Source organism: Chiloscyllium punctatum, chromosome 3 (genome assembly GCF_047496795.1).
Source record: "Chiloscyllium punctatum isolate Juve2018m chromosome 3, sChiPun1.3, whole genome shotgun sequence".
Lineage (NCBI taxonomy): Eukaryota > Metazoa > Chordata > Chondrichthyes > Orectolobiformes > Hemiscylliidae > Chiloscyllium > Chiloscyllium punctatum.
Window position 1 is genome coordinate 59764526 of NC_092741.1, and position 17903 is coordinate 59782428.

At 39.7% G+C, this 17903-nt stretch overlaps 1 protein-coding gene across 1 annotated transcript in view; it reads right to left on the reverse strand.

Moving 5' to 3' along the window:
- eya4 (EYA transcriptional coactivator and phosphatase 4) overlaps nucleotides 1–11523 on the reverse strand; it is a 621540-nt gene extending 610017 nt beyond the window's left edge. Inside the window, exon 1 of the mRNA XM_072553780.1 lies at nucleotides 11162–11523. The gene's annotated coding sequence lies outside the window, so the exon portion shown is untranslated. The remainder of the gene's footprint in view (nucleotides 1–11161) is intronic.
- Between the last annotated feature and the right edge of the window lie 6380 nt (nucleotides 11524–17903).

Sequence of the window (17903 nt, forward strand, 5' to 3'; positions counted from 1 at the left end):
TTCCCAGGCTTCTCGTTACATTATTTCTTAAATAAAGGCACAACATTAGTCCTTCACCACCTCACACATGGCAGTAGATGGCATAAGTATCTCTGTTAGAGGCCCCATAATATCTTCCCTAGCTTCCTACAATGTCCTGGAATACACTTGATCATGTTCCAGAGATTCATTCACCTTTATGTTTTTTAAGACCTCCAGCACCTCCTCTTCTATAACGTGGAATGTTTCCATGACATCAATATTTATTTCCCTGAGTTTCTTAGCTTCAATGTCTTTTTCCACAGCAATAACTGATGCAAAATAGTCATTTAGTATATCTCCCATCTCTTGCGGTACTGCACACAGATGACCTGGTTTTCTTTAAGGGGGCTTATTCTCTCCCTAGTTACAATTTTGCTCTTAATATACTTGTAGAATCTCTTTGGATTAGCCTTAGTCTTATCTGCCAAGGATATCTCATAATCCCTCTCGCACCCAGCAACTTCTACTGCAAATTTTAAACCAGATCATTAAACAAATCTGAAACAGATGTCAACCAAGAAACTATAGATACCTTTTGTAGATATTAAAGATAAGAAATCTACCTTCTTTACCAAGTCATAGCATTTCGAGAGCCACAGCAATCTAGTTAACTCTAAACTTTCCTCTGATCAAGTATGCCACCCAGTTGTACAAACCTGCTGCGGAAAAATCCTAATATCCTTTAGCGAAGGAATATCTGCCTTATCTATAGGGGAATGACTCTTTGGTCCTCAGAAAGGCCCTAGTAAGCCAGTCAATTGTATCTAGCTGCTGCAAAACATGAGAAATGGACTGAAACCCGACAGACCACCTGGATTCAACTAAGGCACCAGAAAATAAAATGATACGCACAGCCCTGCAAAGTCTTCCTTACTAACACTTAGGTGCTTGTGGCAAAATTGGGAGAGCTTTCCCACAGACTAGGCAAGCAAAAGTCTCCCATAGTGATACCCACATGGAGCACATCTTATAGATAATTTAAGCAAGCACCATCACCATCATCCCTGTTTATGTCTTGTCCCACTGGCAGAGGTAATGGCACAATGGTATATAATTGCGAGGAAGTTGTCATGAGAGCCCTCAACATTGATTTTGGAGCCCACGAAGTCTCATTGCATCAGAACAAACATGGGCAAGGAAACATCCTTTTGATTATAATGTAGTGCACCCCTCCTTAGCTGACAAATGAATTCTCCTGCATGTGGACCACTATGTTCAAGGCTGCACTGAAGATAGCAAACGCACAGAATGTATATTGAGTGGGGGTTTTCAATGTCCATCAGCAAAAGTGGTTTAATAACCTCAGATCAACCAGGCTCAGCCTTAAAGGATGTAACTGCTAGACTCAACCTGTGGAGGTGATGCCAAAAAAATACGCTTCAAGTTGTCCTCATTAATTGATCTGTCATTAATGCATCTATCCATGACAGCACTGAGGGAATGATAATTGCGCAGACTCACCTTCATAACAAAAATACCTTCCATCGTGTTGTATGGTACTCTTATCATGCTAAATTGGTTAGTTTTCAAACAGATCTAGTGACTCAGGACTGGTGTTTATGATGTGCTGTGGGTCATCAACAGAAACAGAATTTTATTCAAATGCAATATATAATCTCCTGGCCTGCCATATTCCTCAATCTACCATTGCCATCAAACCAGGGCATCCATCATTTGTCCTCGGAATCACTAGCTGGATCTTAATGCTCATCCCGAATTGTTCTTGAACTGTGTGGATTGCTGGGCCATTTTAGAGAGCAGTTAAGAGTTAAATACTTTGCTGTGGGTCCAAAGTCACATGTTGGCTAGATCAGGTAAAGATGGAGATTTCCTTCCTTAAAGAACATTTGTGAACTGACCTGCAACTTATGAGAATTGACAATGATTAAATAGCTGCCAATAGCTGCTTACTTTTAATTCCAGAACTTTATTCATTGCTTGCTGTGGTGGAGTTTGAACCCTGTCCCCAGAGCATTAGCCTAAGTCTTTGGATTACAAGCTCAGTGACATTACCACTATGTCACTGTCACAACAGCAGTACAAGAGTGAGCAGCAGCACCAAGTATATTTTAAAATGGGGTGTTAAACTGGTGAAACCACAACACAAGACTAGACATGTGTCAGCTAGCAGAATCAACACCGAATGGTCAGTTCAGAGATCCAACAGCCCGTTAATCATACTAAGCTCTGCAGTCCTATCATGTCAACTAGTGAATGATGTCGGACAATTAAACAACTCACGGTGGCACAGTGGTTAGCACTGCTGCCTCACAGTGCCATTGACCCCAGGTTCAATTCCTGCCTCAGGCAACTGTCTGTGTGGAGTTTGCATATTCTCCCCGTGTCTGTGTGGGTTTTCTCCAGGTGTTCCAGTTTCCTCCCACAGTCCAAAAACATGCAGGTTAGGTGAATTGGTCATGCTAAATTGCCCGTAGTGTTAGGCGAAGGGGTGAATGTAGGGGAATGGGTCTGGGTGGGTTGCTCCTCTTTGGAGGGTTGGTGTGGACTTGTTGGGCTGAAGGGCTTGTTTCCACACTGAGAGTAATCTAATCTAATCTAAACTCACTGAAGCTGGAGGCTATACATCCTTAATGACAAAAGGCCAAGCTGAACATTTGCAATGAAACCCCAAATGTCAGCCTTCTGTAACTCAATTCATTCCATGTGATATTAAGCCATGTAGGCCCTGGGGCCTGCACAGTCGACAGGGGCCTGCAAAGGTCCGTGGGGCCTGACAACATTCCAGCAACAGAACTGAAAACTTGTGATCTAGAACTAGCCATATCCTTAACCAAGCTGTTCTTGTGCCATTTCAACACAAGCACCTACCTACAATGTCAAAACTTTAGATTAGATTAGATTAGATTACTTACAGTGTGGAAACAGGCCCTTCGACCCAACAAGTCCACACCGCCCCGCCGAAGCGCAACCCACCCATACCCCTACATTTACCCCTTACCTAACACTATGGGCAATTTAGCATGGCCAATTCACCTGACCTGCACATCTTTGGACCGTGGGAGGAAACCGGAGCACCCGGAGGAAACCCACGCAGACACGGGGAGAATGTGCAAACTCCACACAGTCAGTCGCCTGAGGTGGGAATTGAACCCAGGTCTCTGGCGCTGTGAGGCAGCAGTGCTAACTTGTCCAGGTACATGTCCACAATAAACAGGACAAATCTAATTCAGCCAATTACTCTTCCAATAACTTACTCTCCATCATCAGCAGAATGATGGAAGGTCTCACTGACAGTGCTACCAAGCAGAACTCACTCAACAACAACTTGCTCATTAATGCGCATTATGCATTCCACATTTGCCCAAATGTAGATAAAAGAGTTGAACTCAAAACAGGAAGTGAGGGTAACTGCCCTTGACATAAAGGCAGCATTAGACCAAGGGTGTCAAGAGCTCAAGCAAGCTGGAGTCAATAGGAATCAGGTTGGTCCACTATGACACCACTAGTTAGTATCACACCAAGCAATAAGTTGTGGTTGTCAGAGACCAGTTTTCTGTATTCCAAGATAACTCTGCGGGAGTTCCTCAAGATAGTGTCCCAGGCCTAACTATCTTCAGCTGCATCTTCAGTGTTCTTCCCTCCATTGTAAATTCACAGCTGAAGAAGTTTGCTGATAAATGCCCGATGTTTGGCCCCATTCCTGACTCCCCAGATACCAAAGCAGTCCATGTTCAAATACAGGAAGACTTGGACAACATTGAGGTCTGTGCTGACAAGTTGAAACTAACATTTGTGCTACACAAATGCCAGGGAATGGCTATTTCAACAGGACAGAATGCAACCATCATCCATGACAAATAATGGAATTACCATCACTGAATCCCCCACTATCAACATCCAACGGTTTTCACTGATTAGAAACTGACTGGACCAGCCAAATAAATAATGTGGTTGTAACAGCAAGTCAGAAGCTACGAATTCTGAAGAGAGTAACTCACCTCCTGACTCTCCAAAGGCTATCCACCATCCACCAAGGCAGAAGTTAGGAGTGTGATAGAATCACCACAAGCCCTGATGCGTGTAGCTCCAACCATATTCAAGACATTTGACACCATTCAGGACAAAATAACCCATTTAATGGGCAGCCCATCTCTCACCTTCAGCATCCACTCCTTCTACCAGTGAAGCACTATGGCGGCAGTACTTGCCATCCACAAGGTGGACTGCAATTATTTACCAAAGCTCTTGTGATCTCAACCACCGGGGATGAAAAGGGCAGCAGATCCATGAGAATCCATCACCACCAGCAATTTTCCCTCCAAGTCACACACTCCTTCCTGACCTCGGAATTACATTGACATTGCCTCACTGTCGCTGAGTCAAAACACTGGAATTCTCTTGCCAAAAGCACTGTGGGTGTGCCTATCCCCAAAAGACTACAGTAGTTCAAAAAGGAGTCACCACCACCATCTTCTCATGGGCAATTAGGGATTGATAATAAACGTTAGTTCAACCAGTGATACCAGGTAAAAACAATGACTGCAGATGCTGGAAACCAGATTCTGGATTAGTGGTGCTGGAAGAGCACAGCATTTTGGTAAAACAAACAAGGTTGGGACTGATACAATTAATGGTAGGGTTCTGGGTAGTGTCATAGACTAGAGAGACCTAGGGGTTCAAATATGTAATCCTTTGAAATTTGCATCACAAGTAAACAGGGTGGTTAAAAAGGCATTTAGCATGCTTGTCTTCATTGCTCAGACTCTGAGTATAGGAGTTGGGATGTGGTGTTGAGGTTGTGCAGGTTGTGCTTTAGGAAGGATATTATTACACTGGAAAGGATTCAGAAAAGATTTACCAGGATGTTGCCAAGAATGAAGGGGTTGAGTTAGAAAAATAGACTGGATAGACTGGGACATTTTTCACCGGAGCATAGGAGGCTTGAGCGTAGCAGGTTTATAAAATCAAGAGGGACATAGATAAAATAAATACCAAGGGTCTTTTCCCAAGTGTGGAGGAGTTCAAAACCAGGGGGCATATTTTTAAGTTGAGAGGATAAAGTTTTGAAAAAGACATAAAGGGCAACCTTTTTGCATAGGGAGTCATTCACATGTGGAATGAACTGCCAGAGGAAGTGGTGGATGCAGGTACACTTGCAACATTGAAAAGAACATAGAACATAGAATATTACAGTGTAGTACAGGCCCTTCGGCCCTCGATGTTGAGCCACCCTGTCATACTAATCTGAAGCCCATCCCACCTACACTATTCCATGTACGTCCATATGCCTGTCCAATAACGACTTAAATGCACTTACATTTGGCGAATCTACTACCATTGCAGGCAAAGCATTCCATACCATTACTACTCTCTGAGTAAAATACATTTGGATAAGTACATATCTAGGAATTGTTTGGAGGGATATGTGCCAAATGCAGGCAAGTGGGAGTGGTTTTTATGGGAACTTAGTCGGCATGGGCCAATTGGACTAAAGGGTCTGTTTCCATGCTGTATGGCTCTGACTTTATAAAGGGCAACAAATCAATATGAGAATCAACCTTCTTGCATGAATGATGAGTTTGCTAATAAAAAAAACTTAAGCTGGTGTAAACACTTCAGTGTCAGTCACAGTAAGTAAAACACTTGACTAAGAACTTGAAAAATCTAAATGCTACATTTGCAAACAAATTCAACAAAGAGGTAATCAATGAACATTTGATGAACTTCAAGTATCAGCAACTTTGAGAAAAAGACCTTGATCAGAAAAAGGAATGGCTGATAAATCAGAACAGTTAGATGACTAATGAATTAAAGGTCAAAACTGGCAAATTACTATAACTACACCATGAAAAGAGCAAGGAAAGCTTTGAATTCTAATGCAATTTGGAGAACAATGAAAATGGGATGTGCATTATGGAAGAACAGGTACAAACATTAAAAACAATAGGAATCCAGGCAAGTGAGAAAATTCAAGAAAGACCATTTAAAATTCTAAGACAATTGGACAGATATGATTTGTGAATTGCATGGAAGACTAAAAGTGTTGGAAAAGAAAATAAAAGTCTTGAGTGAGGAAGCCACGGACATTGCTCAGAAAGTTAAATATGCCACAGTTTGAATGGGATCAGAAGAAAGTAAAGCATCAAAGCCAAAAAGAAAGCAACAAACATTTATTTAAACACAAAAAGCATCTCAATAACATTTTTGGCATAGCCAAAAAGGGTATTGATTGAAAAACAAATGAGTTGTTGCCTCACAAAGAAGCCATTTGGACGTTATGGTTTCAAAAAGAGAACATACTATGTTTGAGTTTGGAAAATGAACTTATAGATTTCATAGATAGCTGATGAAAACAGTGACAATTTGACAGTGGGCCTAATGGAAACATCCTTTGTAGAGTTAAAGGTATGTCATTAGTAAACTGCTGGTGCTGAGTTATGTTAACGTCATGATGTTCAAATCGTTTTTATCCTACCGGGTAAATGTACTTGCTTTTGTTTATTACAGCATCCAAGAACTTTGAGACCGCTAGAACTTGTATTTTCAAAGCCATTATGAGAAAACCTTCACTACTGTGAAGCTTTTTTACCTCTAAGGGCAGAGATGTTATGAAAGTGTTTCATTTGAAATATTAATTATTAACATTGTTAGCTGGACAAACTTTGAAAATAACACTTTTTAAATCAAAAGGAACCTGCTACAGCAGCAGAAATGTTGCATTTGCATAGAATGCAAGTTGCTTGACTGGAGTCACTGAATCATCATCACTTTCAGAGAGAGGTCACATGGTCCAATTTAAGGGTGTGAAATACATTGGTTTTGAGCATATGTAGTCAAAGAGACTTTGCCACTGACAACAACCTTTAACTTCTCTCCAACAAGGCTTGAGTTGAAACCCAACTGGAAGACCACATCACTGCAAATAGATGGCTCTTAAAGGCGAGGTCTGAATCTACACTATTGCCATCAAAAAAACGAGATCTCAAGCACCCATAACCAATGCAGGAAGAAACCACAGTGCCAATAGTTTGCATGAAAAGTAACTTCTACTGTTAACTAGCATTTGGACAAATTGTGAGTCTTTTTTTTTTCTGAATTTAACTGCTACTTTACCAAAGTGCTTGCAGGAACTTGTAAGTATGTATGTGTGTGTGTGTGTGTGTTACTTTTCAGGAAGGGCAGTGGATATATTTTCGCATTTTTGATCTTTTGTTAATCATCTTTGCTTGAAAGTTTTATTTTGCAATGAATCAGCTTGTCATTTGGTAATTTAAGGAACCTGGCTGACCTATTTCTGTTACTGAGTTACACATACGCTAATATATACAATTCACCTTACTTTTAAAATTGAATAGTCCCAGCCTATCCTGCCTGTTTTATAATTCAAATCATCCATTCCTTGCAACATCCTTGGTAAATCTTTTCTGAATCATCTTCAATTAAATTATATCCCTCCTGTAGCAGGGTGACCAGAATTGCACTCTGTACTCCAAAGGAGACCTCATCAACTACCTATACAACCTCAACATGATGTCCCAACTCCTATACTCAAAGGTCTGAGCAATGAAGGCGAGTGTGCTAAATGCCATCTTAACCACCCTGTCTACCTGTGTTGAAAATTTCAAAGAATTACGTACATGAACCCCAAGGTCTTTCTGTTCTACAACACTACCCAGGGACCTACCATTAATTGTTTAAGTTCTGCCCTTGTTTGTTTCACCAAAATGCAATACCTCACATTTCTCCAAATTAAACTCCATCTGCCACTCCTCAGTCCATGAACTCAATTGATCGAGATCTCTTTGTGCTTGACTGTTTATAAAATGAATGACCATACCAACGCTAAGTCATGAGTTTTATATATAAGCATATTTTTAATGGAAGAATTTCCACATTTGATATTTGATTTATGACACATTTGCAGAAAAATAAATTTAACTGTACACTTCTGATTTTGAAATGCTTATTTTAGTATGACATTATGTTTAAAAAACCATTTCCTTTTAAATATAATGAGTGGGATTAGCAAGGTACAAAATACACCTCCTTCAATATATATTTCACTTATATAACATTATATGACCTGGGGAATATTTCAGAAACAAAGTTTATAAATATATTTAGAATAATGTCGATAAATTGAATTCTGTATGCAGATATTATTTTGTAATATTAAAATAAGTACGACATAAATTCCAGGAAACATTTTGAGAAAGCTGGAACTTTTTGTCAATGGGAGATATGTTGATTATTTCCTTGCAGCAAGTTGGCATTGGCATGAGTGAAGTATGCCAATATAAAGTGTCATACATTAAAGTATTGACACTGAAGTCAGTTTTAGGCATCACCTTTAATTATCTTTCACAATTTAAAAAAAATTCTCACCTGACACTTCTTTCTATCCTCTCCCTCATCTAATGCACAGCTAAAAAGTAAAATTTATTCTTTAAACTAAAATGTTTTCCACCAGATCATCTATGACCTTCTTCACAAATTGTCTCGCTCACTTTTTGAATAAAGGTGTTACATCGGCCATTTTCCAGTCTTCTGGCACTTTTCCAGAATAGGATTCTTGGAAGATTACTGACATTGCAGCTACATCTGTAATATTCTTGGACGCATCCCATCAGAATACCTTTATCTTATATCATGCTGCTGCATTTCAGAAGTCAAATAGTTTCCAAGGCTAGTTTGACAATGACTGTGTAAAGTAAGTGTGCAAGATAAGTGAGGGTTAGGGTGACAAATAAGTAGGTAATGGGCTACAATGCCACGTGGGTGAGAGAATTGGGTGACAGGTGAGTAAGAGGATAGTGTAGCAAGTGAGTGAGGTATTTGGAATCCAGGTAAGTGAATAGCTCTATAGGCCACTGATGAGACAGCACCTTGAGTACAATGAACAATATTGTCAAACTTGTTAGGGTTCAGAAAACATTTATGAGCATGTAGCCAGGGTTGGATGTTTTGACCAATAGGGAGAGGTTGAATAGGCTGGAGCTATTTTCCAGGGATATTCGGAAGCTGAGGAGTGACCTCATTGTGTTTTATAAAATCATGAGGGGCATGGATAGCGTGAATAGCCAAGGTCTTTTCCCCAGGGTTGTGGAGTCCAAAACTAGAGGGCATAGATTTAAGGTGAGGGGGAGAGATTTAAAAGGGACCTAAGGGGCAGAGGGTCATGCAAATGTGGATTGAACTGCCAGAGGAAAGAGGCTGGAACAATTACAACATTTAAAAGATATCTGGATGGGTATATGATTATAAAGGGTTTAGAGGAGTATGGGCCAAATGCTGGCAAATGTGACTAGATTATTTTACAATATCTGATCGGGACAAGTTTGCTTGAAGGGTCTGTTTCTGTGCTGTACATCTCTATGAATCCATGACTCTATTGGTTAATTTATTCAAGAAAGTATATAATACACTGGAAGCTGTTCCAAGAAGGTGCTCACTATGTAATATCTGGAATGGGCAAGTTGTTTCATGAAAAATATGTGGACAAGCTCGGCGTGAGTTTACATGAGAAAAAAGTGACTTGTTAGAAATGTATAAAATTTTGAAGAATCGTAAAGTAGGAGAGAATCACATATTGGATTCACTGTTTGAATATTTTTAAGGCAGAAGTAGATAGATTCTTGTTAAGCAAAGGATTGAAAGATTATCTGGGTAGACGGGAAAGTGGATATGAGGTTACAATTAGATCACCAATAAGTAATGGGCTTAGTTTGAGAAAGGGGTTGTCAGATAAGTGACAGTGCCTGGTCTGGCTGTGGGGAGAGGGGGGTGCAATAGCAGGCTGAGTTGGTGTGGGGATGGGGTGCTGGTCTGCAGTTGAGTGGGATAGGGGCTTAGGCTGGAAGGGGTGGGGAGTATGGGGATGGGGAATTTGGGTTTGAGTTTGGGATCAAATGAGGTCTGATAAATGCTGGAAATTTGCAATAAATACAGAAATTGCTGTAAAATCTCAGCCAATCTGGCAGTATCTGTGTAGAGAAATCAGAGTTAATGTTTCATGTCCAGTGATCCTTATTCAGAACATTCTGAAGAAGGGTCATTGGATCTGAAGTGTTAAATCTGGTTTCTCTCCATTGATGCTGCCAGACCTGCTGAGATTTTCCATCAATATCTGAGGTACTACATGGCAATGTTGAAATAGTTTTAACTACAAAATAAATAAAATATGTATAAAATATAAAGAATCATTCTTATTTTAATTATACAGCAACTGGACTTTTTTCTGAGAATGTGGTGAAAGGTCACTGATTAGATTTGGAACCGTCTAATTTCTTATAAAGTCAAGGGTAATTGATTTGACAGCAATTTAGTTGAAAATTAAGCTAATGAGCCGAAATAAATGGAATTTTTTTTGGTTTCTCAGTGGAAGTGAGGGCCGGTCAGATCTAGTGGAGGATGGAAATTGGGTTGTGTTGTGTTAGGAGTCAGAGGTGTCAGTTCGATATGTGTTAGTGGTGAGTCTAAAGATAAGACTTGCCATTCTGACTCATTCTTTGACTTTAAGGAGTTGTTTTCAGGGGAATCCTTATTAAGGATAATTTTAAAATTTCCCTGGCAAATCTCCTGGAGTCACCTGAATAGAGAATCCGCATGTTCCTAATGGACAGTCCCAATCCATCCTGCAGAAACGACTATCTGACCATTGGAAAGCCTGGGCCTGTATTGCTATTCCTTCATTGTCAGTGGCAATTTTGAAACTCCCTTCCTAACACATGGACTGCAGCACCACCTTCTCAAGGAATAGACAACAAAGAATGGCTTTAGCAGCGATGCCCACATCCCATGAAACAATACTTTAAATAAATTAATGGCACTATATTGATTTTTCTTTCTCGACTTCAGCAATTAAGGACAGAAGAGAGAAGGTGGGTTGATCCTTTCACCTTTCTATGAAGCTGACCGTGGGCATACGATAAGGTGATAAAACATTTGAAACAACGCAAGAAAGTCAGCTATCTTCCACATTTCAAACACATTTTCAGCCAACCTCTGCTTTGATTGGATTTAAATTAGAAACAGCAAAATAATGCCCCAAACTTAAGCGAAATCCAAGTGTCCTGTGAAATGCGAAACATTGAATACACGAGGAACATACATTTAAAACTGATCAGCAATTTGGCAACTTTGGCTTCTGCACTGTCACTGTAGCATTAGTTTTACTTACCAACTGGAAATTTCAATCGTAGCTTACTTTCGACAGTTTCTTTTGCACCCCCCAAATCGAATGATTTGCCAGTCTCCCTTCCCGGGGCGCGCTATTTCCTTTCCTCTGATAAAAATTGATGTCCAACGTTTTGTTAGAGCGGCGACCAGGAGAGCCAGTGGCGAACTCTCGACTACTATATTCGAACTGTGTTATGTTTAATAATGCCCATTCTCTCTGGGACAGGATTAATTCAGCGCTAAAAGTAAGCGTGGACCAGGTAAACCACGGGGATTTTCTGTCAGACTAAAGTCAGATTTATCTCCAGGTTAAGATCGGAGTAATTTTTTTTTCTTTATAATTTCTTCATTGTTGTTGCAGCTCTCCGATCGTCAATGGGTTCCTAGTTCTTTCATATGACGAAACTCGAGAGTCGAACCATTAATCGAGTCAAACACCAAGTGGCACCGGATTATTTATGTTTCATCACCCACTTTGTAATGAAGAGTTTACTTCCTGGTAACTATAGGCAATCATTTTGTTGTATGGTGCACCTATTGGATTTTACATCATTTGTTTCTCTTTAAAAAAAACTAAGCCGTTTTCAGTATTACTGTGCAAAGTAGAAGCATTTTAAATACAATGTTTGAAGCTTGCGAATAGCAATCCATACCTTCAATTTAATGTATGTGAAAGATTGTTTTGGATCGTAATTAAAATAATATAGTTGCTTTGGAGCGATCTAGTAATCGCCTGAAGCAAAATGACATGAATGGAAAACTGAATATAAGTCAAAGTGGATTGATTCGAACATGTATCATTTGTTTTTATCTGTTTGTGCCAAAAAAGAATTTCGTTGTTTTTTAATGAATATCTAAAGTACAGCATGACAATGTTGTGTAATATAAATAAAAGATGAATAAAATATAAAGAAGTGTTCTTAGTGTAATTATAGAGCAACTGTTTTTTTTCAGCGAATGTGGTGAAAGGTTACTGATTAGATTTGGACCCACCTCATTTCTTGTGCAGTCAAGGATAATTTATTTGACAGAAATTAGTTGAAAATTAAGGCAATGAGCCCAAATGAATGGAGTTTCATTTTTTTTCTGATTGCTCAATAGAAGTTTTTTTTTTCTCTGAATTATTTACTTAACATCTGTGTAATATGATTAGCTTTATTAAGAACATGGATACACTTAAATAACTGACTAAAAATTGTTTTGATTTCTAACATTGAAAACAATCTATAAACTTGAAATGATTGACCTACTGTATGGCTTCTTTACTATTTTGTGTTATCGAAGCTTTTCCAATCTTGTGCCGAGGAAACAAACATAACACTAACGCCTAACATTATGTGCTCATTACCAGTTAAGCTAAAATTTCATAAAGCATGAACTCTACTGAACAGCTGTAAAGCACATACAACTGAACTTCAAAAATAGATGGATAAGAAATAAAAGAAAAATGATTGTTGTAGAGTTAAAATAAACTCTATACCGAATTCAAAATGTGGAATTTATTAATTCACTTCACATTTCTAAAAATAAGTAATCTAGGTTACAGCTAATTCAGCAAAAAAAACCTTTAAATCAAAATTCAACTCTATTCCCAAGTGTCTCCAGAAAAAGGTTTGTCATATGACATTTATAACTCCAGTGGTCAAGGCATTCGCCAACTGTCCTGAGGCTTTCAGACCTGACACTTTCCTGTTCTACCATTCCAGAGGCAAATGTGCAGAGTTTGATAGGAGGCTTCCTTGACAGTCGGCTGAACATTTTCCAGTATTCATTCGTGATCATCTCTTAATAACATAATCATATATTGTACTGGATTAAAATTGAAATGTATGTATCTCCTCAATTGTTCAAAACTACTTCTTCTGCTAAGGGAAATACCTGATATTCTAAGATTAAGCCAGGGCCTGTCATAATATGACTGGCAGCATCATCAAAATAAATTAAAATTTCAAGCTGTGACAAAGCTCAAAATAGACAGGACTGCTGTTGATCCAAAAATCTCTCACAGCACGTCGACACTAGTATCTGGCTCAGAGCTTGGAGAGCTGAAAAAAGAACATAACTTGTAGACCCATGAAAGCAATTAGACCCTTTGTCCAACTGTCAGTCTGTGGATATGAAAAGACCAAGTATTTCAATTGTTGACTTAAAATTTTCCTCTAATTAGTGCAGACTGATCCCAAAACTTATTGAAAACAGGACCAGATGGGCCTAACTTTGGAGGTCAGCTGTTGTGAAAAATATGTGTTTCTAGCTTCTTGCCAAGCCAGACCATGATTCTTAGAGTGCAGGGTGAGTAAATGCCATTCAGCTCAGCAGTATTTAATGCCACGTAAGGAAGTTTAACTGGAAGCTCTGCTGACGATGTTAAACAAGAAGACATTCCCAGAAGTGTCTGTCAAACAAGGTATAAAAATAATCTGGGATGCGTCACATCATTAATGGTTTGCTAAATGTGACTTTGTCAGTTGGGAAACTAACCGAACTACATTTCACATTTAATTTCTGATCAGCATGGATATTTAAGCAAGTTCAAGATCTGCCAAAATTTATGTAAAACTAAATATACAATTCTCTACAACTTATAATTTCATAGACTCAACATTTGGAAAGAGAATTTTTACAGAATGCATTTATCTTGTGTAACTTTCACAATATTAACAATATGCTCAATAAGAAGATACTTGTCAGACAAATGAATGATACTTTCAGCTATATATATGTTCTAAAAATCTTTAATAAGCTATATGTCTTTTCATGGCTGAAGGTTTTCAACTAACTTTTTTAATTCCCTCATTCCTTTCTCTTTCCTTTGTATTCCCAACGGTCGCTCTCTTTTTTGCTATTGAAAAATGACTTTGCTTTTTCGAAGCTAGTATGTAAACCATTAATAGTCTGAAGTTTCAATTTAATCAGAAACAGCATTTTGCAAAAGTGAAATTTCTGCACATTTGTGAAAAACAATGACATTTGTCCAGATGAAATTAATCAGTTGGCATTGATTTTCACAGAAGAAAAATATGTTTTTTTGTGAAAATTTAAGAAAGTCATGCTAAGATTTTTCAAGTCTGTGGACTAAGCTATTGAAATTTTATAAATGTTTTCATGTGTCCTCCAGTTTCTTGTTATTCTTCAATATTGTATTGCCATAGAATGACATTTTTTGTTCATCTCACCTTTGCAACACGTCTTAAACTCTAAACTCTAATTAGGCTTTTACTCTCAGATTATTTTCAAGATTGCACCTTTTAATAATAGTCGTTAAAAATGGTTAGGAATGATTAAGTGATTTGCTTAATAAGGAGAACAGGAACATCATGCTCTATTATAGGTAGAATATTGATACTAGGATTTTGGGGAGATTAGGAATTGTTTGCAAAAGATGTCTTTCATGTTTAACAGTTTAGGAAATTGTTTGCAATATGATGTAATGTTGAGTGGCTAAGGGCCACTGTAATAACAGTCATTTCAAGAAAAGGCTTGTGTCAAGATTAAAACCATCCACTTCATAATTGTATTTGTCGATTTTGGACAAAGACAGTCGATGGAGCTTATCTTATAAAATAGTCCAGGATAGAAATTGCCAATACAAGTCACATGGATGAAATAATATTTGCAATATTTTCCTTGAATGTTGAGATGTCTCCTCCACATTAGGATTCCAATGCTTAATAAAACCTCTGTAATAAAACACACATGGGAGATCTTTTCAAGTACTCATTTTGGTGATTTTAATGCATTTAGCGCACCAAATGAAAAATCACTTATTTTGTTTTGGAGGAACTTGGTTATCATTTTTTATCAGGATAACTGCTGATTATTATTCATGCATTTTGATATCAGGAAATTTAAGAATAATGGAAAATTAACAATTAAGAAAAAATGCAAAGAAACAAGGGGAAGATCAAGGTAATTGGGATAGAATACAAGAGGAAATTAAGAGGAAAATGCTAAAGCAGCATTGTGAAAGTAGAGAATTAAAAGATGGTGAAGAAACTATGGGTGAAATCTTACAGAAATGATATGTTCTGTGGCCAGGTTTGTGGCAGAATCACATGAGAAGTCTGATAAGGCCTATCTTGATATTGGGAGAAATTTGTTCATTCTTTATGCATCTGCCAGGCACTGAGGCAAGTTTCTCATTCGGCAGCAGTGAGTTGCTAAATGAGGCGGATTACTGCTTGTTAAGTGGTTTATTAAGTGCACAAGTCACCTCATTAATATGCAGCTTTCTATCTTTCCAAACAAAGCAGGCGTCAAGAATTCCCAACGCACATCTTCAGCTCATCCCTAGCTGCAAGGAGCCTTCATGTTTCTCAGCATCAAACACCATCGCAAGGCACAATCCACACACACACCCCCACACATACACACATGTGCACACGCACACAAACACACATACATACACACACACACATACACACACTACAATATTTGACAAACCCATCTGGGTCATCATGACGTCAGAGCAAATTGCTGCAGATGCTGGAATGTGTACTGAAAACAACAAATGCTGAAGATCACAGCAGGTCAGGGAGCATCCATGGTCAGAGGACAAGCTAACATTTTGAGTCTAGACGACTCTTCAGCAGGGATGAAGTGAAGTGGGGAGGGATGGCACTTATGCAATGATTGGGTTGGGGATGAGGAGGGTGGTGGTGAGTGTAGAGTGCTGATGGAGAAAAGATGTTGATGGTTCAGATTAAGTGATCATAATGTGAGAATAGAACAGTAATTTTGTGTCTAACTGCCACATGGAAAGAACAGGCAGTCCCACTGGGTGAGAGAGGGGAGAGAGGACAAGGTGACAGAGAATGTAACAAGTAAAGCTAAAAGAAAGAGAAGGAGTGAGATCTGGTTCACAATTTGAAGATGTTGAACTCAATATTATGTTCAGAAGGCTGTAAAGTGCCTAGTCTGAAGATGTGATATCAGGAAATTTATCCCAGTTTGTGCTGTGATTCGCTGGAGCATTGCAGCACACTGAGGACAGACATGTGGGCATGTGGGCAGGACCCTGTATTAAAATGACCAGCTACAGGAAGGTCAGGGTCCTGCTTGTGCAAAACCAGAGATGTTTCACAAAGCAGTCAGCCAGTCTGCATTTGGTTTCTCCAATGTAGAGAGTAGGCCACATTATGTGCAGTGAATTCATTACACTAGATTGGAGGACTGTTTAGGCCCTTGGATGGTGAGCAGGGTGAAGGTGAAGGGGCAGGTGTTGCACTTTCTACAGTAAGTTGGGAAAGTGCTGTGGGAAGGGGTGGTGTTTGTGGTCATGGAATGGACTAGCGTGTCTCGGAGGGCAAGTGAGGGGAAAATGTGTTTGGTGGTGGCATTTTGCTGGAGTTGTCTGAAATGGCAAAGAATAATTCATTGAAAGGGGAGGCTGGTGGGATGAAAAGTGAGGACAAGGGGGACCCAATAACGCTGTTGTGAGTGATGAGAAGAGGCAAGGGCAGAAGCTCGAGTGATAGGTCGGATGCGGTTGAGGGCCCTCTCAACCACAGTGGGCAGGAAACCAAGGTTATGGAAGAAGGTGAGCCTTATCAGCAGTGCTGTTTTGGAAGGTGGCATCATCCGAACAGATGCGACATAAGCAAAAGAACTGGGAGGATGGGATGGAATCCTTCCAGTCCGTGGAGTATGACAAGCTGGAGTGAAGGTAGCTGTGGGAGTCAGTGGCTTTGTAGTGGATGGAATTGAGCAGTTTATTCCCTGAAATGGAAACAGAGAGATCAAGGAAAGGAAGGGAAGTGTAGGAAATGGACAATACGAAAGTTCTAGGTTGGGGGTGGGGGGAGCGGAATTTGGAGGAAGAATGAACAAATTTGTCAAGGTTCTGTCGGGAGCATGAAACAGCACTGAAGCAGTTGCCGATATACTGAGGAAAGAGTTGTGGGAGGGAGCCAGTGAAGGACTGGATCGTCATGACATCTTTCTAATTCACTAAGACCTTTAGGAAGCACATATCTGCATTTCCAGGTGGACCAACAATTAGCAATGAAAGGCTACAGAAAGGACAAAACTGTGGTCAGGCACCCAGCTCATGGATTGAACCAGGCTGTATCTCAGGGCTGCTTGTTTGCTCATTTGATATTTACTTACTTAGTGCCGACTTACCTGTGCACAGTGTCCTTGCGTTGCCATGCCTGTTGGTGCATTGGCGCTTTAACTGAGCCTAAAGCTAATGAGTACAGCTGTCTCGACATGATTGTTTGTGCAGAGACCCACATGGGCTTCTTGTCAGGAGGGATCTGCCTGAAGGTGGTTATCTAGTTTATGGCACACTCAGACGTCAATCTAATACCCATTGCAAGTGCCAGCTGCCTTTGAGGCAAACACACTGCATGATCATTCAACAAAATGGCTGTGTGTGTGTGTGTGTGGGGGGGGGGGGGGGGGGGGGGTGGAATGTGGGGTGGTGGGGAACAAGGGGTTGTTGTTAGTCAGGGAATTCTGAGACTGTCAACAATGGGCACAGTCTGTACACAGTCAAGAGGATTAACCACAGGCAGTTGTCTACTCCATCAGACATAGTCAGGGAATATGTGTCTGACTGCAATCTGGGGACTGGTCAGTATCATTCCTCTAGGGAGATCATAAGCAACCATGGGAATTGGATACCATCAGCCAAGGAACTGCAAACACAGCAGTCAGAGGTCCAGTCAGTCAAGCCTAGGGGCTGTTCATTGGAACGTATCAAATCTACAGCAAATGCAATTCTGGTAGTCCAACTGTTC